Below are 25545 nucleotides of genomic sequence, written 5' to 3' on the forward strand. Positions count from 1 at the left end.
TGGTAAGAAGAACACACACAAACACAGGCATCAAGGTTAACTCTTTGACTGCTTGAAAGCAACACTTTCTAGACCTGTCTGAGATTCACATTTAGAAAGTGACAATCTCAGTTTTACAAAACAAGACTTTTTAATCTGTCCTTAGGTCAGTTCCCAAGAACCATGAGTTCCGTAGGTGAAAACTTCGTTTTCTCCTATTATACATTATTAATCTTAAAGGACTGCAGCTTTTAAATAACTAGAAGCAAACACTGCAAGACTGTAAGAAAGTAAGAATGCTACTTTTTTATATAATTGTAGTGGCAGTCTTCCAAATATATTTTAGCATGCAGATATCTATTATTAGCTCTCTTTTTAATATTAATGCTATTGCTATTTTCTGTTTTGTGCTTTGCCCACAAGTCTTAATACAAAATACACACTATCCAAATCATCTGAGTGTCTCTATCTGCAAGTCCACTAATACTGAGTGGCACTTATCATTCATGGTCTTTCCACTCCTACTTAATGAACCTCATACCCCTGAGAATGTTCAAAGATGAAACCTTTTAAAAAATGTTATTTTATCCCAGAGTTTTTGCACCTTTGAACCACCAAATCTAATCTGAAACACTTGAGGCCAGATATTTTTCAGAATTAAGGATATTTTAAAGTTTGGAAAGATGCATACAGAATGTACTGTGTATATTAAATATTATAATAACCTTGGTAGGGTCTGGGACAACTCCCTGTAATCAAAGAAACCAAAATTTCTGTAGTGAATCATATAAATATTTCCTAGTGGTATAAATAAATAGAAACTATAAATAACCTTATATCAATTCAGACAAGTTTATACCATTGATGCCAAAGGATTTCAGGTCAGTTCAGGTTTTGCTGTCAAATACTTTTCAAAAAACTTTAGATTTGGGCATTACAAATAAGAAATTATTGATCCATACCAGGGGTCAGCAGATTTTTAATATAAAGGGCCAAAGAATAAATAATTTAGGCTTTGCAGGTTACACTGTCTCTGTCTTAACTATCAAACTCTGCTCTTTGTCCCTTAGATAATATGTAAATGAATGTGACTGTGTTCCAATAAAACTTTATTTACAAAAACAGACTATGGGTTAGATTTTGCCTGTGGGCCAGATTTTGCCTGTAGGCCATAGTTTGCCAAGCTCTGATCTAGACTATCTTTATTGTTTTTAATTATGTACCTTGTGTATTAAATACAGTGCCTAGTTTGTAATAATTTCTTTGAATTAACATTTTTGAGAATGGGAAGACTTCTTTGAAAAGGGGAAGAGATTTCTATGGCTTGTCATCTCTATTCAACTACCTCTTCTTAATTTCACAATACAAAAGTGCATAAAAAATAGTACATAACTCTGGAATAGTACCTAGATCTGAGTGTGATCTAGAATATAATTTGTCATTGACTTCATTGTTAATATTATGTGATGTTAACATTTAAAAACATGGAGTAGCTAGGATCTAGTGGTGTCTGTGATTGCTGGGTTAGTGATCCTAAAGAAAAATGAAGGTTTTCAAGCTTGACTTTAACTTTTATTGTTCTGTGGCTGAAAACACCAGATTGAGCATTTGTTTTCTTAGTATTCTGCTTGCTTTGTTATGTGTTTATTCAATTACAAATGCCAAGAGAAAGTATATAGTTGAACTAAAACAGATGAACAAATTGTAAACTGTTCATAGGAGTTTGTGTTTTTGTCAACATAATACGGAGCAAGACTTTGCTGGGTCAGATTTGAAGGGCTCCTTTGAATAGGCTTGTTCTCTTGGTGTATGCTATCTGGAACTTCTTAACAGAGTGAGATCAGATAATACAGCAGTATTCACTATAGATGGCCTCCCAGGGTGTATTAGTCTGTTCTCTCACTGCTATAAAAAATCCTTGAGACTGGGTAATTTATAAAGGAAAGAGGTTTAATTGGCTCATAGTTCTGCATGGCTGGGGAGGCCTCAGGAAACTTATAAACATGGCAGAAGGGGAAGCAGGCACATCTTACATGGCGACAGGCAAGAGAGAGGAGTGGAAACTGCCACTTATAAAACCATTAGATCTCATGAGAACTCACTCACGATCACAAGAACAGCATTGGGGAAACTGGCCCCATGATCCAATCACCTCCCACTAGGTTCCTCCCCTGATATGCGGGGATTACAATTTGAGATGAGATTTGGGTGGGGACACAGAGCCAAACCATATCACAGGGTGCTAATAAATTATGGGCTCTCAATAGCTGATGGATTGATTATTTGAATGAGATTCAGCTTAAAGGACACAATTATACATCTAAGAAGTGGGGAAAAAAAAATACTCTCAACAAACTCAACCATGAAAAGCTGATTCTTTAGTCCAGATGTGTGAAGCAAATAATTGAGACCACCTTAAGGATATGATGATATTTTTGCGAGTTATCTGCTAAAGCTGACTGAGCAATGACCCACACTAAACATGGTGTATATTTAGGCATCTTTTCATAACTGTTGCATATGCTTTCTTAAGATGACTTGCTGCCTGCGTGTGGGGAGCTGGCTTCATGACTGGTCTTATGAGAATCTGGACCAGATTTTATAATTTGAGGGACAATAATTTTTCCTCATTGTAGTGATAACCTTTCAGAGCTTGATAAAATTTAAACAATCCTTAAGGGTATTTTGTTCTTTAGGAGTCCCTTCTGCATCTTGAGGATATTTTTTTCATAGTGCTCCTCATATGGCTTCATACTTTGACTTTCATGCTAGAAAATTAGCTTTTTGAGAGCAGGAATAGGGTATTTTTATGTCTGTAATCTCAGCTTCTCTGCTGGTACCTGAGATAGGATACACACTAGACTTTAGAATAAACAAATATGTATTATTAACATCCAAACATATTGTAATGACAATCGAAAGATAACCTAGATTAAGGCAATGAGAAATAATATTGGCACTTGTAATTGGAATGGTAGTAGGGAAAAGGAGGACAGTTTGAAGGATAAAGTCATTTCTGTTGCTTTAAGCAGATTTGACTTGGCCAACTGTAAAGGAAACTATAACAAGAAAAAAATGATTATGGTAGTAATTTCTGCTTAATTTATCCTAGATTTAACCTGGTTACTAACTGATTTGATTATATAAAGAGACAAGAAACTTACATCATCGATTTATCTTTAAGGACTTTTTACTTAGCAACTGAAAAAAAGGAGAGTCACTTGAGCTTAGCAATCACCTGCTAAGGTACAAAAAGAAACTGGAGTTAGGAGGACCAAGCACAAATAAGGAAGACAATGGGATGTTTCTACATAATGTAATTATTGGCTGAAACAATAGTCTATTAAGATGCTACAGGTATAGATTGTACTATATTCTGTTTCCTTTTCTAGTCTGAACAAGTCAGAGAGACAATCTCCTGCCTCTCTTCCATCCCATCTGGAAACAAGGCCCATGTAGCAAGCAGACAATGACATCTACCCAGCTGCCAGGACTGTGCAATGAATGAAGCAGCCCCTCAAAAAACTCTGAATGGATTGCCAATTTTTATTATGTTTAAGGCAGGCAGTAATTTCAGTTTTCAATTCTACTAAGTAATAATAGTTATTAATTAGTAAATTAGGCCACTGGGTTCTAGAGGTGAGCTAACAGAATGATTAAAAAGGAGAGAGAAAATTCACAGATAATGCTCAGGTTTCATAGAAGCCTGCCACGATTGAGAGTTTATGTTTGTACATCTCTTCAGAATGGATTGCTGCACTTAAGAGCAACTTACATTGCCTACAGTGCTGTCTGTTCAGTAATTGCAGCAAAGTGAGGTACTGCACCATACATTGTCATAAAGATGTCAAGAAATGAAGGGAGATGTTCGAGGGCTCAGCTTCTAATACTTACATTTTAAATCTGGGGGCATTAAATCTAGGGAGGAGAATCCCTCAGATTTCCCCCCACCCCACATCAACAAAAGGCTTAGACATTTCCTGAGTAAAGGCTTGACATCAACCCTAGGGAGGATTTCTGGACTCCAGGTAGGTATAATTCATTTTGTAGGCTAATTTTTGAGCTTTATGTCTCAAACATGATAGCCTTCATAGAGGTTTGTGGACTATGATTAAAAGTACTTTTCATGGCTGTACCTGGATAATAAGAAAATCCCTGAAATATCATTTAAAACTCCTTAAAGACTTGAAATGCTAAAACTGAAGTTTATCTTGCAGGGCTCCAGATGGGCAAAAATGCAGGTAACATATCTTATGGCTGTTGGAGTGAATTTCTGATACTAAAAGAAGTAGTTGAAAAGTGTGAAAATGAGTCCAACTGATTCTGAAGATACAAAATAGTAGCAATTTGCTGGAGTTAAATGTGATTTATAAAAAACTGTATGGAGGCAAACCAGATCTATGTATGAATATAGACTATTTCTATAATGGCAAAGTGAATTAAATCATTAAGACTGATCCCTGGCTACTCTTTTTAAGAAAAATAGCATATTCTTATTCTTCTATTAAAATTAGCTATCTGCATGAATTTTGTTGAAATAAAAAATTGATCTATTTTACTATGCTTTTATAGGAATCAGAAATAGGTATTTCTCAAGACTTTAAGACAAATTTCTCATCCAATTGTTCTTTCCTTCCGAATACCCTCTCTCTGCCTTATCATTTTTTGTTTCCTCAATAGAGATTGGTGGTTGAGGGTTTTTTTTGTTCCCCTGCCCTGATTGTTTTCCTTTTCCTTCTGCTTTTAAAAAATTTTCTTTGAATACTTGCCTTTACAGTTAAAAATAATACTTGAAATAGTGTTTTTTTAGTCCCACAGAAACTAGATTAAATGTTTGGCGTCACTACTCACTAGCCATTTTCAACTTGGGAAAATTGATCAACCTCTGAGTTTTCCTTTCCTCATCTGTGATGGGGGAAATGTAATACTTACCTTACACAGTGGTTTTGAGTTTCTCTGATGCCCAAAAGACTTGTTCTTGGAGTAAAGAAAGGAAAAAAAAATGGAGCTGCTTAGTTGGCACGTAGACAAAACCTTTTTACTGGTATTAGTATTAAACTAGATCAACTAAGATGCAATCTTTCTAGAGGTAGATAGATTTAGTAGCTATGAACATGGAGATTGAGTATTTAACTGTGAAAGTTGGCACTTTGTAAGTATTCGAAATATATTAATTTCTTTCCCAAATCCCTGACCCTATTCTCATCTCAGACGTATACACACATACATGCGTGCGTGCACACACACACACACACACACACACACACACAGCCTTACATCTAATCTGTGTCTTTAGGTGTGGGTGGCTTCAGGACCTCCTGTCTATGCTTACCTATCTCTACTTTCTAGATAAGGTGTAAATTTCCATCTTATGCCATGTGACCCCATTCTATTATTTTCTTTTTATGTTAATTCATTAGGAAATCTTATTTGCCATGACAATGAATGTTAGGCTGTCCCCCTGAGTTTTGTTGTTTGGAGCCTTCATCTGATTTTGAGTCTAATATACAAAGAATGTAAGAATCAAACAGTAAATTTCCATTGGTGGAAGACAAGATTAAACACCTACTTAGAGAGAATGTTTTAAGATGTACTGGAAAGGGGCAGAGATTGGGAAAAGAAAGAGGATTGACAGTGTTAAGTGGAAACAAGATTTTAAAATAAGATTTGAAATAAGTTCATCCATGTTCATCATAAAAGGTCAATCGAATTTTGTTTTTGAACAACCAACTAACCAACCAACTAACAAAAAAAAAAAAGAAAGAAGAAAAGAGAGAAAGAAAGAAAGAAAGAAAGAAAGAAAGAAAGAAAGAAAGAAAGAAAGAAAGAAAGAAAGAAAGAAAGAAAGAAAGAGAGAGAAAGAAAAGCAACACCAAAATAATTTGTTAAGGAGATCATGAAACTAGGAGATCATGAATATTTGAACATCAATCCTCTGCTCATCAACTGACAAGGAAAAACAAATGTCTCTGTTTTTATCTAAGGAGATGACATGTAAATTTCTAATAATTCACACAAGGCTGTGAAGGAAAGTTTAGCAAAGAACATGACTAGATTGGAAAAGCATTTGAAGGTTAAGATACTCTCTGGGAGTTTCTTGTTCAGGCATCGCTATCACTGAACTTTTCTGCCTTTAAGGGTTTGTAATATTTAAATTCAAATTATTCCATCTCTAAAGATACTCAGTGATATTTCTTTTTTGACCACCAGCACAAGGCAGTTTTCTTTTTCCTGTCCCCTCCCATCATCACCTATAACACAGCAGTGAGCACAGAGCACAGCCTGGAGCTTTCATTCAAGGTCATCTCACGCCCACCATGGTGAGACATTTCGATAACTTGGAATTATTTTAACTAGATATGTTTGTAGCTGTCAGACTCCGATCTACATGGTTCATGGAAGCTCAGTTTCTTTTCTCTATTAATAGCTCATTGAGCAAACATAGTATGCCAGACTATATATATATATGTATTTTTCAATAAACTCTGTGATCCTGAATATCCAATAAAAAATGTTTCTATTATCTTTGCCTGTTTGCATTTCAAAAACTGTAAAAATGCATTGATTTTTAGACAATTATTGGGGCTTATAGAACTTATCCTCTTGCTTAGATATGACTTTTAGAATTAACAGGTTCATCATTTGTCCCAGGGGGAGTTTTCATGTTCCTGGACAGAAAAGGGATATTATGGGTTATGAAAATAACTCTGTCAAATGTAATACAAAATACTGGGTGAAAATCGACAACTGCAGCCAAATATCTGAAGGTGTGATCTACATGAAGCCATGTATAAAACATTCAAGAATCCTGATAAGCTGTCTTCTTAAGGTTTCTTTATATTTCATGACTTGTATCCGGTACTTGATTATATTATCAATTAAGCTATTGCACCAAGTAGAATATGTACTCAACCCCTAATAGACACAGTGGGCAAAACAAAGACATTTTGAGGCATTTTCCATGTAACTGAGAAAATAAGCTTTACATAGATGAAACAATTAGAAAATTAGTTAGTGACTAATTGGTATTGGAAGGGATAAATCAAAGTGGTATGTTAATAACAGGGAATAACTTCATGAAGGAGAAGGATTTAAAGTAAAGGGCTTGTATTTAAATAGAGATAAAAAGGGATTTGGCTACATTTCATTGTGGGCAAATAGCAAGAGAAGTATAGAAATAGAAATGGACAATGAAAGTCAGTTTAACTAAATGGGAAGTGAGAGTCGGCAAGAAGTAGGAATAATTTGGATAGTTAAGAAGAAACCAATTTCTGGAATATCTTGTAAGTCAGCTAATGAAATTTGAGATTCATAAAATGGATAACAGGAAGTCTTTGCAATACATGTTTTTCAGGAGTGATGTGCCATTCTATAAAAGTACTATTTCTGTAGTATTGCTCTGACATCACATGCCAGTGTGTTACGACTCTCATCTCTGGTTCTGGGCAAATTATATGGCAAGGTACAGAAAGAATGCAGAAAATATTTATGGAACCTTCACTATTCTTTGGAAAACTTTGTGGAAAATGAGAATGGGAATGGGAATCGTACAAGAAAATAGAAAATCATAAAATGTTCTGGGAACCAAAAAAATGGGAAATGAGAATTCTGGAAAGTACACGTTGGTAATCTCCGTATCAATTTCTTAGAATTTCAGAATCAATTTCTAAATTCCCAAGTTGTGAACAAAAAGAAAAAAATAATCTGAGTATTGACATTCACACAGGTCCACTAAAAACAAGTGATGACAGATGAGACATTTTCATTTTTGATAGCATTCATGTCACAGAGTGAACCCCAAAATTGGGTTTCAGCATTGGAAGCCATGTGGGTTCTTGACCTTGTGTGGAAGGAATTCAAGAGCAAGTCTATAGAGTGAAGTGAAAGCAAGTTTCTTAAGAAAGTAAAGGAATAAAAGAGTAGCTACTCTGCAGTCAAAGCAGCCCGGTTGGCTATTTTTATGGTTGTTTCTTGACCACTTGCTAAACAAGGAGTAGACTATTTATGAGTTTTCCTGGAAAGGGGCTGGTAATTTCCAGAACCGAAGTTTCCTCTACCTTTCAGACCATAGAGGTTAACTTCCAGATGTTGCCATGGCATTTGTAAACTGTCATGACCATGGTGCTGTGGTAGTATCTTTTAGTGTGCTGATATTATACTTAACACATAATGAGCAGTGAGGAAGACCAGAGATCACTTTCGTTGTCATCTTGATTTTGGTGGGTTTTGACCAGCTTCTTTACCATATCATGTTTTATCAGCAAAGTCTTTGTGACCTGTACCTTGCAAAATCAATCCTGCCACACTCCTATCTCATTACTATGGCATTAGGTCTTATAATTTTTGTTAATCTTGTGTTGTTGAAAAGGGTCTGATATGTGGTAGGTGCTTAATAAGCAAATGTTGCATTGCTGTTTAAATATATAAGTCAGAGGAATAGATTTGTTTAAGTCTAGATTTGTCAAAATTTCTAGTAATACTCTGTGAGAGAAGACAAAGAAGTGTGTAGAAAACAATGCTATAGTTAGATCGACTCATTCCTTGTTGATTAGCCATAATGTTTTGGTTAATAAATTGATACCAATTGAGGAGGTCATCTTCAACATCTTCAGTGCCAAAGAACAAACTATGTTCTTGCTTCCATCTCCCAATATTTCTATTAAATCTTTCTATGTTGCTAAAAAATGGAATGTATATCACATTTGTCTAGGTGACACCAACTTGTGAGGCATGGCTATACATTTGTTGACAGATTCAGGATGAAAAATTCTAAACAGGTTGAAGCAATGACTGCCCCGCTACCGCCACCAAATAGTTAAATATATAACTTGAAGTGAAGAGTATGATTGGGCTGCAAAAGGAAAGAGAGGAAGGAAAGCTTCAGGGTGGGCAAAAGGATTAGCTCAGAAAGTTACCTCCCAAGTCAGGGACAAGTCTGGGATTCATATAAGGGCTCACACAGAAAGGAAGGAAGATTTCAGATAAGAGACATGCCAATTAATTATGTAGTATCATTTTTCTTTCTGGAGATGGAGGTGGAGAACCCAAAATTGTCTCTATTAAAGTGGCCACTGTGACTTGTTGCCATGAAGCCCACTTTACACCCCTGTTCATTTCTTAAGTGGAGTTGTTCTCTGTTCAGAATTGATTACTATATAAATAATTGAAGCTCCCCCAATGTGAGGATTAAGAGAAGGAAGCTCCAACTGTGTCCCTTCCCATTAGCTACAGGAAGGCATACGTTAGAGGCATGAATTGGTTGAATACAAATGAAAGCCATTTGCATTGACTCCAGGCACTCTTTTTCTATCCCTCTATAAACAAGGGTTGGTTCCAGGCTGTCTTTTAGCAGGTGAATGTCTTCCCAGGGTGGTCGAAGGAAATTTGTCTTTTCCTGGTGAACTAGCGCTAGGTCATCCTCAAAGCCCACTCTCCTGATTGAGAGTCCATTGTCACATTACCGGATAGTTTATTCAAATGTTCTCCATTCCCCTGTAGCAGCACTCCCTGTCATTTTGGAAATCTTTCCCTAGAACATACTTTGTTTCTGAGTCCCAAAGATGTCCTGAGTTTCCTTGTATTATGGCCCATCTCAATCTGCCCTTTAAGAAATATCTCAGGACTGTGCTCAGTAACTCATTCCATTATACCAAATCTAACCATCTTCTCTCATTCTCTCAGGGTTTCATGGGTTGAATGGCTATCTAATTAAAAAAAGTAAATCAATGAAATCCACCCTCTCCACATATACCATTCTCCAGTACGTTCTGCTTTAAAAGAACAATGATGCAGCTCTGCGTGGCAGGACGCTTCTTTATAGTCTTAATAAGCTAGCCCTTTAACAAGTTGTGCTGTGGGGATGGGGATCAAGAGGGGTAGCAATACCTAGAACAAATATGGCACTTGGTGAGCACTCAGTAAATATTTGTCCAATAAATCAATTATGATTCCTATGCTATTCAGCCCCTTCACCCATGTGAACTGTGACTAATTTCCTTACTAGTTTTCCTAATAATCGTTCACACTAATATAAATCTTAATTTCTTTTTTCAGAAAAAGCTTTCTCCTTAGAAAGTTATCGTAACTTTTATCTTCCCCAATGTGAAGCAGTTGCCTAAACATAATTTTTCTAAAAACATTTGACTGTTTTCTGGGCCTAAATAAAATTTCAAATCTATAACACATTCAGGAGAGATGGTCTCACCTCCTTGCTCTGATGGAAGGAGTGCTGAGGCGTCCAGTCTATCCCACTAGGCTAATAATGGTGGTCATTTATTATGCCCCACTCTGTGCCAGTTACTGCACAAGGTGCTTTATACACATAATTGATTTAACCGTTAAAACAATCCTATTGGGTAGGATTGGGTAGCATCCTGATTTAAAAGATAAGGAAGCAGTTTTCTAAATGCCTCACCCAAGTTCACATAACTAGGTAAGCAACAGAGTAAGGGTTAGAAACAAATGATCTGACATTTTGATGTTCCCAAGAGAGCAGTGGATCTAAGCCAGGGTGCCTGGATTCAATCCTGGCTCTGCCACTTACCATCTGTGAATTCTGTCAACACATGTAACTCCATTGCACCTCAATTTTACTAAGAGTAAAATGTGCAGGGTAATATATTTATCCACAGAGTTGTCCTAGGATTAAGCTACTTGCTTCATGTAAAATACTTAGAATAGTGTTTGGAACATACTAAGCACTTAATATATATTGAATATTTTAATTCAAATTTCTGTAGAACTAGCCCTCAGTATTTTGTAATTTAGCGCTTAATAGTTTAATACTTTTTGTTTTATTCTCTGTGGTGTTACATCAGGAATTAAATGACTTCATGAAGGAATCATTTAATAAATTGTAATCTCCTTAAGGGCTGGGTCCTTGGTGCACTTTCAAACACTAGAGGATTACACAGTGAATATTAGACAATTAATACTTCCAAATAGGGCTACAAAAATATAAATGATCTGATCCACTACACTTTCCAAACAAAGCCTTTCTTACAGTTGTGTAGAATTTTCTAGTTTGCAAAGTGATTCCCACACTTAACAAGAAAAATTCCTACATTAACGTCTGCAAAATGCATACCTTTATCCCCCATATTATACACATGAAATCTAAGGCTAAGGCTGGTCAACAGATTAAGCAGAATTGGTGTGTGCTTTTCTTCCATAACAAGGAATGCAGAGAAATGTAGTAGCCAGCATGATTTCTCTGACTTGACGAAGTTAGGTCTAGTTCTGCTGTCATTTCCTTGACTTTTCTCTGATAGTCACAATATAGCCACTTCACTTCAAGCCAGGATGTTGGCATTTAAGGCTGTGGGAAGGTGATAATTTCACATGAGCCTCCTTCTTCATTGTCCTTTAATATGAAGGAAGAAAAGCTTCTTCAGGGGCTTCCTAACTCCCCAGAAAACTTTCTTTACATGTCCTGGGCCAAAAATACATGATATGGTAGCCCCTAGTTGCAGGAGAGCCTGGAGGGGGAAGATGCTTGGCTTTTTGAACTAAGGAAGTGGTAGCAAGAGAGAGGGGCTTCACATAGCTTTTGGTGGTCTCTACATAGTGTTTGCCAAGAATCAATTTTTTTTTTCGCTCTGTTACTCCTATCACTCCTACTCCTACTTCTGGTGCTAAGGATCTTGCCTTAGTAAATATAGTATGCTCATTTGCTATACCTTCAGTTCATCAAGAAATGAGAAATGACAAGACTTTTTCTAGCAGCGATGAACATAAGTTGGTATTTGAAGGTAAAAATAAGTGTTTTCAATCCCCCTGCTGCCCTTTAACAGAAGACATTGATGACTAGTATCAGGGGCCTTTAAGAATACTCCACTCCTAATTTGTATTCAGTCAGGAGACCAATGTTGTGGCTTGTATGTTTATGAGCTACTGGTTATGTGATAATTGGAATAAGCCATGGTTTGACATATCAAGCTCAGATGACACACGGAGGATTCCTAGAAGATTTGGTTGGGCTTAGATGGGGCTTGAGCAATGCCTGAAAAGGAGAAGGATAGAAAAAAACTTAAAACTAAGTTGTGGCATTACCAGTCACAGATCTTTTGCTTTGGTTTCCTGGGATATTAGCAGAGCCTCTGGGACCAATCTCCCTAAATATAAAAACACCTGTCCAATCCCAGCCCCAGAGGTAGGGCCTAAAAATACTGAGGAGGGAAAGTAACTGAAATATTTCTGTTTCACAAATAAAACAAACTTATGTAGATGAATTGGGTAGAAATACACTGGCATTTAGTCAAAGGATGAGCATCAGATAACTTTTGTCTTATGAACCTGTCATTTCCCCTCACATTGTGCACTAAAATGACACAGCCTAGAGCAGTGGTTGTCAAACTTTTTTGTCTTTCCCCATATTTCCAGGAAGATGATTATATAGATAAGGTCACTTTGGGAAGCAAAGAGAATCCAGGACACAAGAGAAGTCTGGAGGCTGGGGAGGGGTGGGTTAGACAGCTCTGTATTAAGTGGCTTTGTGTCCAACCTATCATGTGCTGGCAACAGAGGCCATTTTGAATCCAATATTCCCCAAGAATCCTGCAGCCACTTTGCTATTTGTTCCCTAAGTCATCACCAGTTTTGGAAGTCAAGGTTGCATATTGGAATTGGACAGATAAGGAGAACTTGTCTATTAATTGAATGTTTGGGAATGGGAGAAAATGGAGTGAACACACAAAGGCTCTTTGCTGTTTGGAAAGTTGGAAGGACAAAGGTCATGTGTCTGCATCAGTTATGGTGCCAGTAGACCCAGCTAAACTAGACCTACTGCACTTTGTCTTTAGTGTACATATGAATGTATTTGCAAATAGTTAACACTTGGGAAAATGATATTTGGCCAAGCTTATTTTTCCTTAACATAAAACAACAGTGACAGAGAAGGAAGAAAGAAAGGAACAGGGGAGGAAGGAAGGAAGAAAGGAAGGAAAGAAGGAAGGAAGGAAGGAAGGAAGGAAAGAAAGAACAAGGAAGGAAGGAAGAGAGGGAGGGAGTATGGAGGGAGGGAGGAAGGAATGAAGGAAGGGAGGTAGGAAGAAAGGAAGGAAGGAAGGAAGAAAAGAAGGAACAAGGAAGAGAGGGAGGGAGTACGGAGGGAGGGAGGAAGGAATGAAGGAAGGGAGGAAGGAAGGAAGGAAGGAAGGAAGGAAGGAAGGAAGGAAGGAAGGAAGGAAGGAAGGAAAGAAGGAAAGAAGGAGCTTATTCAGGGCAAGAGGAAGGGAAATTTAATCTGATCCATCTGCTTTATTTATACTTAACTCATCAAAATGATCAAAATGGGTTAGTGTTTGGCTCTTTACTGTCTAAAATGTAGTGAGCATCCATGAACATTCCTGTTCCCAGACAATAGGCCAGTTGTGACATGACAATATTTCAGGATATTGGTTCCAAAGCTAAGATGCACAAAATTTGGCTGAAGGCAAAACCTATTCTCCTGTGCTCATTATCAAACACTTAAACTGCATGCAGTTAGCCCTTTTGCTGCCTTCTAATACCTTGCATTGCCATCTTATAAATGCTGCTGCTTTGCTGAAACACCTGCAGAGTTTCTTGGTTTATAAACACTATTTGATCACATACCAGGAGTAAGGTAGACTCATTTGCCTCTTGGCCAAACAGTTTAAGACTTACTAAGCTGCTGTCTGAGCCCTGTACTGCCCCTTCTTTTAGCATGGCAGTCCTGTCAGTGGGGTGCTTTCTTGCCCTTGGCTTTAGAAGGGGAAAACTAGCAGCTCGAAGCAAAAAGAAGTCTATTACACAGCTGCAGGGTCTATTACAAGTAGACTACTCACTAGCTTAACCAGTCTTTCTTTTTATCTCAATGATGCTACCCCTTAAATATTCTTTCTCCTTGACAATATCCATCCCACAACATTGTCTCCAGACCCCTATGCATTCTGAAAAATGACTGAGGACCTCAAAGAGCATTTGCATGTGTGAGCTACATACAACAAAGTAAAACAGAGAAATTTAGACTCTTATTATTGTAAAACAACACCACAAAGTATACAAAGTTCTTGTTGTGCTTCAAAAAAAGAAAGAGAGGGAGATATTTCCAAAGAAAATTCATTTTTGGATTTCAAATTAACAGTACTTTGGATTAAAAACAAGGTTTATAGCTAATAGAAACAAAGGTAAATGGCAAGAGCTTGATGTAAATAATAAGAAAAAACTGAGTTAATCTCTGAAAACTCACATTTTTTTCCCCCAAAAACTACTACCTTACAAAATTTTGGAATATGTGAGTACACATTCCATTAGTCATCAGAATGATACCATCACTATCACTCTTCATGTAAAATTCTTGAGTAATGTACACTTATGAGAGAAAGAGTGAAAAGGCAAAAAAAAAAAAAAAGTAAAGGACAAATTATAGTTTTATTGTAAAAACAATTTTAACTTTTTGGATCCTCTAAATAGGTCTTGGTAATCTCCTAAATTGACCACATGTTGAGCGTTGCCGGGCTAGAGGATCAATGCACTGAGATCAGTCTGAGATTCACTATTAACTAGCTGAAGGGCTTTGAATAAATTAATCACCCAATTTCATCACCCGTAAAACCAGATGATAAATATCAGAATGTGAATATTTAATTTGTTTTACTTTGGAAAACTAACTGGAATTGCTCCCTGCTTTCCCCCGCCCCGCCAATCCTTCATTTGTTGCATTAAAAGAATTCAGAAGTTTGAGAGTAAATGGCCACTTCTCCACTTCACCCTAACCACTTCAAAATGACCTTTGAGGAGTAATTGGCACCACTCTCAAGTAAAAGTGGGCCAGTGTTCCTCTTGTTAATAATTGGGACTATGGTACAACTTATTTTAAAAGGATTAGAAAGGAGAAAAAGAAACAAAAGTTTCTTGTCTGCAGGAGTAAAGGTGAGACGATGGTATCACTGAGAAAGGAATGGTTATAAAGTGTCAGGGCTTAGAAAAGCAGTTAGGGACCCTGCTTTGTTTGTTTCAGGCAAGTGTTTTTTTTCATTGTTTGCAATTTACTTTAATATACATTAGCATATAGATCTCGAAATGTATGAGTATATATGTGTGCATGTATATAAGATGAGCCTGGAATATCTTATGTAAAAAAGAAAGAAAGTGTTCATAGAATGAAGAAAACATGTTAAAAGGACACAAGCTCTAGTTTGAAGGGGACTTCCACAGGCCAACTCCAGGATGATTTGAACATCAAAATAAATAAAGGCAGTGAGAGATTATAACTTACTGGATAAAGTAAGAATTCCTGAGTTCCCAGTAATACAGATGTATAAAAAGGAAGAGAAAGCTCTCCCTTGTAGTAGAAAGCCAATTAAAAACTGTTGAAGGAATGATGAAATTAGGAATCACCATTTGTAAATGTTAATTTCCCAGTTATACAAAGTTATGTTTTATGAAAATGTACTAGAAAATATTTTGGGGTAAAGATAGAGATTGAGAAAGAGAGGAAAGAATAAATTAGGCTGAAAGATATGGGTGTCTGGGGATTTTCTGCATTATTCTTGCAACTTTTCTGTAAGTCTTGAAATTATGTCAAATTTAAAAAACCCTGAAAACACTAAATTAATAAAATAAAGTACTTCATCATAAACTGTATAACATATGATATGTATGGATTTGTTGATTTCACCTGATGCCCTAGGGACTGGTGATTAACATCTAAATGCCAAACTCAAGTGCTGAGTTTACACTTGGAAGATTCAAATTAGAAACTTATATAGAGACAGCTGCATACCACTAATTAGTACAATGGATATTTAATATTAAAACCTTTTAATCATAACGAATATAAGTAGTGTTTAGGATGTGTAGATTGGCTAGAAGTGCTCTACAGCACATTAACCTTATCATGCACAGGGTATAAGAATCTAGTCAGTCCTAAGTAACCCATTGTAACAGGACCTCAAGCTGAGGATTCCAAACAGCCTCTCATTGTCTCCAATTCAGAATCCAGTTGAATCCCGCCAATATGTAAGACATCTACATGTCTCATCTACATACTTGATCCTTTCAGTAACAACTTAAAAGATTCCATAATTCTTGAATTTATAGCATACATTGAATGACTGCTCTTGTGCCTACTTACTGGAAAATATTTATTTAGTTGGCAGTCCACTTTTACTGTAACACACCATCTGTATCATACCACCCAAGAGGAAGGAGACTGCATTAGTTTTCTAGGGCTACCATAAAAAAATTCCACAGATTTCATGGCTTCAACAACAGAATTTATTTTTTTCTAACATTTCTAGAGCCTTAAAAGTTCAAAGTAAAGGTGTTGGTAGGTTCGGTTTCTTCTGAGGCCTCTTATAGCCACTTTCTCTCTGTCTTTACATGGCCTTTCTATGTGCATGAGTACCCTTAATGTCTCTTCCTCTTCTAACAAGAATATATCAGTCACATGGGAGTAGGACCCCACCCTACAAGGGCTCATTTTAACTTAATCACTCTTTAAAGACCTTATCTCCAAACGTGGTCCATTCTGAGGCACTGGGACTGGGACTTCAAAATACGATGTTGGGGGGACACAATTCATCTCCTAACAAAGGCCTACAACCCACATTTTCCTTTAATTGTTGAAAGTGCTATATACCGTCAGTTAAGATAATGGTTACTGTAAACTTTCATTACAAATACTAAATTCATGGAATTTCTGTGATGGTTAATATCCCTGGCACATAGCTTATGCATCATTAATACTACATACATCCTGATACTATCTAGGAAGGCTATTTAACCCTCATTTTGTATGGTCAAAGCTCACCAGATCATCCTGTCATCTCCCTAAAACTGAATTACTGTTTATAGCATTGATAGTAAAGTTTAGTTTAACAACAGGTATAGTAAATATTAATGCCAACATTTGGAATAGTCAAAGGTTTTTCAATGTCAAGTTCCTGAGATCTCAAAATGAGCACATTTCCTATTTGTATTTAAAGATATGTAATTATTCCAGGAATATTGAGTGTCCCTGAAGAAAGCAATAAGAAACTCTAAAGACCGGATATTTAATAAAGACTTTTTAATTATGCCCAGTAATTTTACTTTTGACAAAAAATTTTAAAATAATGCTTTTGTAATTTCCTTATGAATCGGAATCCAACTGGCATAATATCTGCTGAGATATATATACAATGCCCATACACAGACACATATTCATAGGTTCTGATATAAAATGTTCAATTGCTCATAAAGTATACATCTAACATATGAGAGGCTCCTTTCACAGCTATCAAGTGGAACAGGTAGATTCCTGAGCCTAACATGTTCTATGCTCATTATAACTTTTAATTCCTGGTTGAGAAGACCATGGCTTCCAACTTTCAGTGATGGATGAGTTTAATCCCAACTTCAAGATGATTATAATTTTTGTTGTTGTTGTGTTTTGCTTTGCTTTTTGGAAAAAGTGACTAGTTAGATGGGGACTGCGTTGTATGAACCCTCATCCTCAACCCAATCCTTGGCTTTAGGGCTATCTTGCCTCCCAGACCTGTCTTGCCTCACATTTAAGGCTGTTTTGCCTCCCAAGACCTCATAATTGCTGGTGCCACTTTCTATCTGGGAGATCAGTCAAACCCATTTCTGTTCATCAGCACAGCTGTCTTTAGTTCTCAGTTCTATGGCACTCACTCTACAAGCTTTGGGTATTTAGGCATAGTCACTGAGGCTTGTGGTATACATGGAGATGAGCTGCCCAGATTACCCTTCAAGGAAGAACTTGCTGCCCAGCATTGGGGAGTGCAGTGAGCAGACTGCCTCCAGCTATGAGCAACTTCAGGTCCTGTTCAAGTGGCAAGCCCACCTTGTTGAATATCCTGCTTCTCTGATGGCAGCTCACATCCAGTGACTGAGTGAGGCCAGGGCATCAAGGGCCAAGCAGGTTGGTCTAGGACTCATTGAGCCTGAATAACAGTTAGGCTTCTGTCTCTGCCCATTTCTGCATCTTCTCCCTTCTGTTCACAGGCATTCACTCCTGATAAACACTTTGCACCCAAACTTCAGTTAGGATCTACGTCTGGAGAACCTAACCTTTGTCAGCCTCTCTATCTAATCTTTCATCTTACTCATCTTTCCCTCCCAGATTCCCTGGAGCAGTGGAGATGAGATGTCTGCTAATAGCCATCAAGTTAATATCTTAGAATTAATGTCATAGAATTTGTAAAATGTACAAAGATTTTCATGTGTAACTTTTCAAATTTATTCCGTCAACAAACACAGTGGGGTAAGACACACTTCCTGTTAGGAGAAGGCTAGCACTCAAGTGGGGCCGCTGGCATCTGTCATGGGGCATTGGGGCCATTTCATAGATTTTGAGGGTGGAGATGCCAGAGGGCAATATCTAAGCCAGAGCCCATTCTGTTTCTGAACCACGGTCAAGGAAGAACAGAATACAGAGAAGATTTCAAGGACAAATGGGAGGGAGGTTGAGGAAAATGTACAGCCTTTTTTTTTTTTCCCTCCACTTTCCCTGGAGGAAAGAAACGATGAGATTCCAGCAACAGAGATTTGTTTAGGGTGACAAAATGGCCTCTGAATTAAAGCTCTACTGCATTGATTTAAAGAAAAGACATATTGTCTTTCTGTGAATATTCTCTCATACACCAGGCACTCACTGCCAGACACCTGTCTGTTTTTGAGGCATTGTCACCATCCGCTATTGCCACACGTGTTAATTTCCACTCATGTGGGCTGAATCTGTGTTTTGAGAGGTCAGGACCATCTGACACATACGAGGAAGTGGCATGCGTTGTACATGAGGCTTAAATTCCTGTGAAGGAATGAGTGGCTTTGCCCTTGATCTGTTCCGAACTATTTTTAATATTAATGTGCTATTTAAAAAGGCATCATCTGCCTCCAGAGTAGCTCGGTGGGGCAGCATAGAGCCCCTGGGCAGGCTATGAGGCCCAGAGTGAAGGAGCTGATTGCTATTTATCACACATTACTGCTGGCTCCCAAGGATCAAAACTTTAAGTGCAACTTGGTGGGGAAGAAAGGTTTCCAGCTATTCCCTGGTATTGAAACTCTAAGATTAATATGACCTAAGCTACCTAATTCTTGGAAAGATGCTAATATAATAATACTTCTTTTTAAAGGTAAAAACTCTGTATTTCTTTCATTAGCTCCATCACGTGTGTCTCCAAGTTGAACACACCTCTGTGGTGTCTTTTCAAACCAGCACAACCATGTTTTGTGGCAGGCTCAAAATACTCTTTTTGTTTCTAAAGAGGCAACACACTGAAAGACACATTTCCAGCCAAATTTACAGACTGCTTCTATCCCACCTTTCTTCCATGCTGCTAAAAAATATAGGATTAGAGTGCAACCAGACAGATGCTATAACTACTGTAGGCAAGAAATATAGATTCTAGGTGGGAAGCTACAGACACCGAGATAGAACCATGAAAATGTAACTTGAATGGTTGAGCTTTAACTCAGCAGAAATACTTGTTCTATTTAGTGTTTGTTACTCTCAAATGGTAAATCTTAGAGAAAACAGTGCTAGAGGAAGTGAAACCAGAGGTTTATTATGAAAATGAGCACAGAACTGAAGACGTGTTACGAGTCCCATATAATTGCCTGACGGGGGCATAGCTAATCCAGCACAGCATCAGGCTGAGGCTAGAAGCTAGATTCAGCACAATTTGGTCTGTTTTCTTCCCCAAAATATTCTTGTAGTGTTTTGTTTGGGGTGCTTCCATATCACTCTAACATGAATAGTGCCCAGGAATTCTGTTGTTTTATTTAGAGTAGGAACTTTTCTGAGAGAGATAAAAAAAAAAGTAAATCTGTTTAGTAATAGAACATAGTTATTTCCCTCTGCGCTATTAGACTAAAGTAAGTACAATTTTTCTCCAAAAAGTAGCAAGATAGCCCAGCCTACTTCAGAGTGGGACTGCTATTCATTCAGTCATGTATCTTCATTCATTCATGGATAAAGCATTTATTGAGCTTATATCACAGGGGCTGAGATTATAAAATGAGTAAACTGCAGTTGAATTCCTCAAGGTGCTCCATTGACTTTGTAGAGTCAAAATCTCCAGTGGTTGATTAATTCCCCAGTTATTTACCCTCCTGTGTCCATGGCTTTTCCATGTGACTGTGCAGTAGCTTGCCACTCTGAGCCCAGCCATGTGACTTGCATGGCCAATGGGATAACCACAAATATGGAGCAGAGGCTTGAGAAAGGTTGAATGATGGGACTTGCCCATTCTTGCCCTCTGTCATCAGCAGGAAAACATGTCTGGGTCACTCTGCTGGAGGATGAGAGACCTGGAACTAAGCCATGCTACCCCAGACATCTATGCTGATGTAGATCCTAGATCAGTCAATAGCCAACCTTCCCCCAGACATATGAGGAAATCCAGGCAAGACTAGCAGAACTACCCAGCTGATCTATAGATCTCTGCAAATCCATGAGTGAATACAGTAAGAACAGCCATGTTCAGTCCAGGCCTTACAGATAATGAGCCAAAGTAATATCATTATATACCACCAAGGTCTGTGGTTGTTATGCAGCAATACTGCAACTAGGGCTAACTAATGGACCACCCCAAGGGCTCAGTCTAGTACTCTTCTTGCTGTAGAGGCCTCAGCTGACCTTCAGATGGGATTCTGAGTAGATCTAAAGCTCTTTACAAATCCTGATATTTTTGCCTTTGAAGCCATCCTGGATTTAAAAGCATCTGACTCACAAGTGTTACATATACCATATGCTGCCAAATACACTAAGGGTGTTTTCTCTGACCAGTATGGTTGTCAGTGAACACTGGCATCTCTTTGTTAGTGGATTTTCAAATAAGCCTTAGCATACAGGACTCTTTCTTAACTACAGGCATTGGAGGCGTCCCCCAACCTATCTACCTCTATCCAGGTCTGGCTCCTGGCCTCAGGCAGCCCTTACCCAAGGGTTTCCTAGAGATCCCCCAGCTTTCATGATGTACAGCAATCTTCTCAGGCTGTCTAGATGACTGAAGTAAAGTGCATTTGATTAGCTATGAGCTATTAGTGATCAAATCACTTCACCTCTCTGAGCTTCAGTTGTTTTATCTATAAAGAGGATGATAATGCTTAACTCAGAGGTGAGAAATAAAGAGATAAGTATATGGAGCATATACTGCAGTGCTTAGCAAATAGTAAACATCTAAAAGATGATAGCCATGTTAATTCTCTCCACTCTGCCTAATCTTTAGTAATATTGTGCCCATGATAGGCTGGGAGAGGACCCTCGGCAAATTATAAGGACCATGGAATTAAAATACATAGAAATGGCCTCCTGGAAAACATCATAAAAGCAAAGTGAGCAAAATTCCCAATCCCGGAACCCCTCAAAAGACTTCATCACCATGTTAGAAAGAGGCTTCATTGTGTGCTAAAATGCCGCAAGAAGGGTGTTGGAGGCAGAAGATTTTCAGCATCTGTTCTTCAGAAAATGCCTTACTTAAAAAAAAATAGATCTGTATCTCTATGAATCTTGAAGCCATAAGAATACAGCTTCAGATTCCCTCCTTCACCCCAGACATATGTACTTAAAAGTGTGGAAAAGGTTATGAGTATTACAAAGGCATCTGTTTAAGAAGTTATGAAGGGTGTGTAATCTGGGAAGGTGACCTGGTCAGGACTGAGGTCAAAATTATGATGTGCAGGTAGAGAAATTCTAGTAGGAACCCAAATCAGTTTTTGATCCTAACAGGACTTTGGGATTTGTGGGTGAAGGTTAACATTTGGCTAACAGTGCTGGGCCATAAAATTATATTTCAAATGTTGTACAAAGGACAATAGCACACAAATCTAAAATCCAAAGCTTGTAGTTACTTTGGAAACTGGTGTCTTATAATTTCTTACTGTGAAATAAAAATGGAATTTATGAGTTAATTTTGGTTTTGTTCATGTTAGTTTGTTTGGTAGAGGGAATCAATCGTGAAAGTTATTCCAGAATTGGTTCATATTATTTACATGAAGATAGAAATGACCTGGACTCTTGCTGTCTGTCAATGTTCTTATCAAATTGCGTGGGGAGAGTCACCTTAAGGAATTAAATAGCCACTAAGACATGGCATAAAACATGAACACACAAGCTCATTTCTGTAACAGTAATACATTTGGACACTGCATTATCACCTAGGGCTGCCATAACAAATTGCTGTCAGCTGAGTAGTCAAAACAGAAATGTATCCTCTCACAGTCCTAGAGGCTGGAAGTCCAAAATCAAGGGATCAGCAGGGCTGCACTCCATCCAAAGACTCTAGGGTAGAACCTCCTTTGCCTCTTCCTAGCTTCTGTGGTTGCTGAGAATCCCTGGCATTCCTTCTCTGATAGCTACGTCACTTGAATTTCTGCCTCCATTCCCAGACGACCCTCTTCCCTTGTGTGTGTCTCTGGTTCTGTTTGTCCTCTTCTCTTCTTATAAGGACACCAGCTCATAATAAATTTCGGGCCACCCTAATCCAGTATGACCTTATTTTAATGAATTACATCTATAAAACCCCTATTTCTAAATAAGGTAACATTCTGAGGTTCAAGTGGACATGAATTTTTGGGGAACACCATTCAAACTAGTATAGACACCAAAATGGAGATAATGGACAACAGGTTTTCTATCTTGCTTCAAAACAGCCAGGAAACAAGTCAATATTTCTTAAGTGCAGTGCATTGTTTGTAACATTATTTATTATGTGGAGAGCTGAGAGTTTCCTTGGTGGATATGAAATGCCTCTGGGTTTTTTTGCTTGTTTGTTTTCTTTCCTCTCTCTCTCTCTCTCTCTCTCTCTCTCTCTCTCCCCCTTTCTCTCTCCCCCTCTCTCTCAATCTTTCCCCTCACCCCACCATCTGTTTTGTAAACTACATTGACATCATTCAACTTTTAAGTTGGTGAAACAAAAACAAAAACAAAAACATATACTTAGCAGAAGATAGAGGCATTTGCTATTTATTATGTCTCAAAATAACAGCCAAAGCAAAGTTTTAATAGAGAACACATGTAACAGATGCTTTATTCATTTCTTTAATTCATTATATTGTGATATTTGTTTTATTACCAAGGAATGTGTTGGGTGATGAAGAGACTAGAGAGAGAGAGAGAGGAAAAGACTGGGCTAAACAGAGTTAACTTTAGATGAAAAAGTTTTTAAACCCATATATGCATACACAGTTTATGTGGTTGAGTTACTTAATAGAAAGTAATATATGCCAAATATGTCTGCTTCCTTCCCATAGCTGGTGTAGAAAGCAGTTCTGAGTGATTGTAAGTGCCACCACTGGTTGTCAATAATTTATCAACCTTTCTATATCTGTAAAATGGGGATAATTATACTTGTTCTGTCTATCTTTCAAATTCATTATGAAGATTAAATGTGATCATGGAAATAAAATGAATTCGAATTCTAAAGTAAAAACATATTCTCATGATTGCTGTAATTACTGTTGGTGCACTTGAATACTGAATAGATATTCTTGGCAAAGCCTAGGATTTATTATCTTGTCCAGTTATGTAACAAGAGTGACCACCATGTATTGAGCAACTGCTATAAAGTGCTGTGTGAGTCACTTTATAAAAACAATTTCTACTGCTCAGAATGACTCTGCAAAATAGATTTTATTGTCCCCATTTTGGACAGAAGTAATAGAAAAAAGGTCTAAGTGAGTTCTGCCTGGTCAACTCAAGTTTTAGCTTCCGAGTAGCACAACTTGCACATGGCAAGGCCAGGAATTTCTGCCAAAGGCAAGTTGGTTTTTCTTTCTCTCCCCTCCACCAAGATTCCCCTGGGATTTCTTTACACAAACACACACACACGCACACACACACTCACACTCATCTGCATCTTTCTCCCTCTCCCCCATACCAAGGATGTTGAGTAAATTAGTCATTTTTTTTTCAAATAAATCAATCTCAACCATTATTAGATGGCACTTGGGCATAATCAAAAAGAATTGTTTGAGACAATTTTTCGATTTTCATCTGGTTATTAGTAGGCTCTGAGTTTCTGTGGTTCAGTGCAGATGGAATCAAAATGAACCAAGAGTGTTCCACATACAGTTTTGCAAGTCTAAGTACAACCATTTCCCCCCGCTTAATCCTCGGCTTAGTGCTGGTGTTCAGTGGCGGCAAAAGAGGTTTCCCACTTGCATCTCTGTTCCAGTTTAGCTAGACCCAGACCACTCAGGAAAACCTGGGGTCCTGCCAATTTCATCTGCCTCTCCTCTGTTGAGAATGGAGTGTGTTAATCTTCTAGTTTACAGAAGATAGAATTCAGGAAGATAGCATTGATTTCTAATTACTTTTTATCCTGTCCTTTAACATTTTCTGTTTGATAATGCTTTATAATGTATCTAATCTAGTAGTACAATTGCAGAAACACTGGAGATGTGTGCTGAAAAATATTTTACTGATGGACAATATTATTTAAAACAATTGTAAAACCACTGAACCAGAGCAGTAGAAGCATTTCACTCCATCTCTGGCTTGGATTGGTGTTTTTAGAATCCTTGGCATGACCTATTTTCTTTGTAAACTCTATGAGATAGTTCTTAGGGTAAAGAAGGCCAGAATGGTAATGGCATTGCATTTTTTTTTTTTCCTTCCTGATCGTGTAGCTGGTTTTGCCTATGAAAATGAGTTAATGTACTAAATGCCCCATTGCCCATTCTTCATGGTTCACCCTAGTCATAACGGTGCAAGTGGGCTTTATCTAAATGATGGAGGAATTGACAACAATCAAAAAGCAGCTCAGCCTCAACTCTCCTTTCTCATACAGCAACCAAAATCACAGCACAGAATCACAGAAGCTCGGGGCAGGTAACAACCAGACAATGTCGAAAATTTCACTTAAGCTATTATTTTTTATTAAATCTAAGTAATATCTAATAATAATTGAGATGAATTTATTTAAACCAAATGACTAATATTTAATGCTCACTTTTCTAGTTAGTCACCATTGTGACTCCTCATGTGACCCTAAGTCACCTTGGATTCACCTTAATTTCCTAAACAGGCATGCAAATTCTGTTCATTATGCACAAAGCTCTTTTTGCAATGGTGAGCATTGTCTCACCTCCTCTTGACTTTTGTTAATCTGACAGCTACACAGTCCTTTCTTGGGGAATATTGCAAAGCGTCTTCAATTCAATTGCATTTCTGTGGTCGTGGGGTTTTATGTAATTACAGAAGTTCTGTAGTTGATTTGAATGTTATATCCCTGTTGTGGAATTATGTTTGGACTTTATCCTAAAGGACAGGGAAGGGATTGTGTTTGTTTTGTTTGAACATTTCTTATCACAGAACTATGTTGGAGACAAACCCCAATGACACAAACATTCAAATACCACCTTCAGATGTAATATTGATTTATAAAACAACAGTGCACAGCTGCCAAGCTTCACTCTTGAATACAGAGGGTCTTCAATTCCCAACAAATTACTGGCATTTCTACCAATTTACAAATTAGAGTTTCCTCAGAATATCTCACAGTTCTTAATATTCCAGTCACCTTCCTTTTCAGCCTTCTCTCTTGAAATCTGTGTGTGGGGAGGAGGGAGGAGGGAGAAAGTAGAGCATTTGTA

This window comes from Theropithecus gelada, chromosome 13 (assembly GCF_003255815.1).
Source record: "Theropithecus gelada isolate Dixy chromosome 13, Tgel_1.0, whole genome shotgun sequence".
Classification (NCBI taxonomy): domain Eukaryota; kingdom Metazoa; phylum Chordata; class Mammalia; order Primates; family Cercopithecidae; genus Theropithecus; species Theropithecus gelada.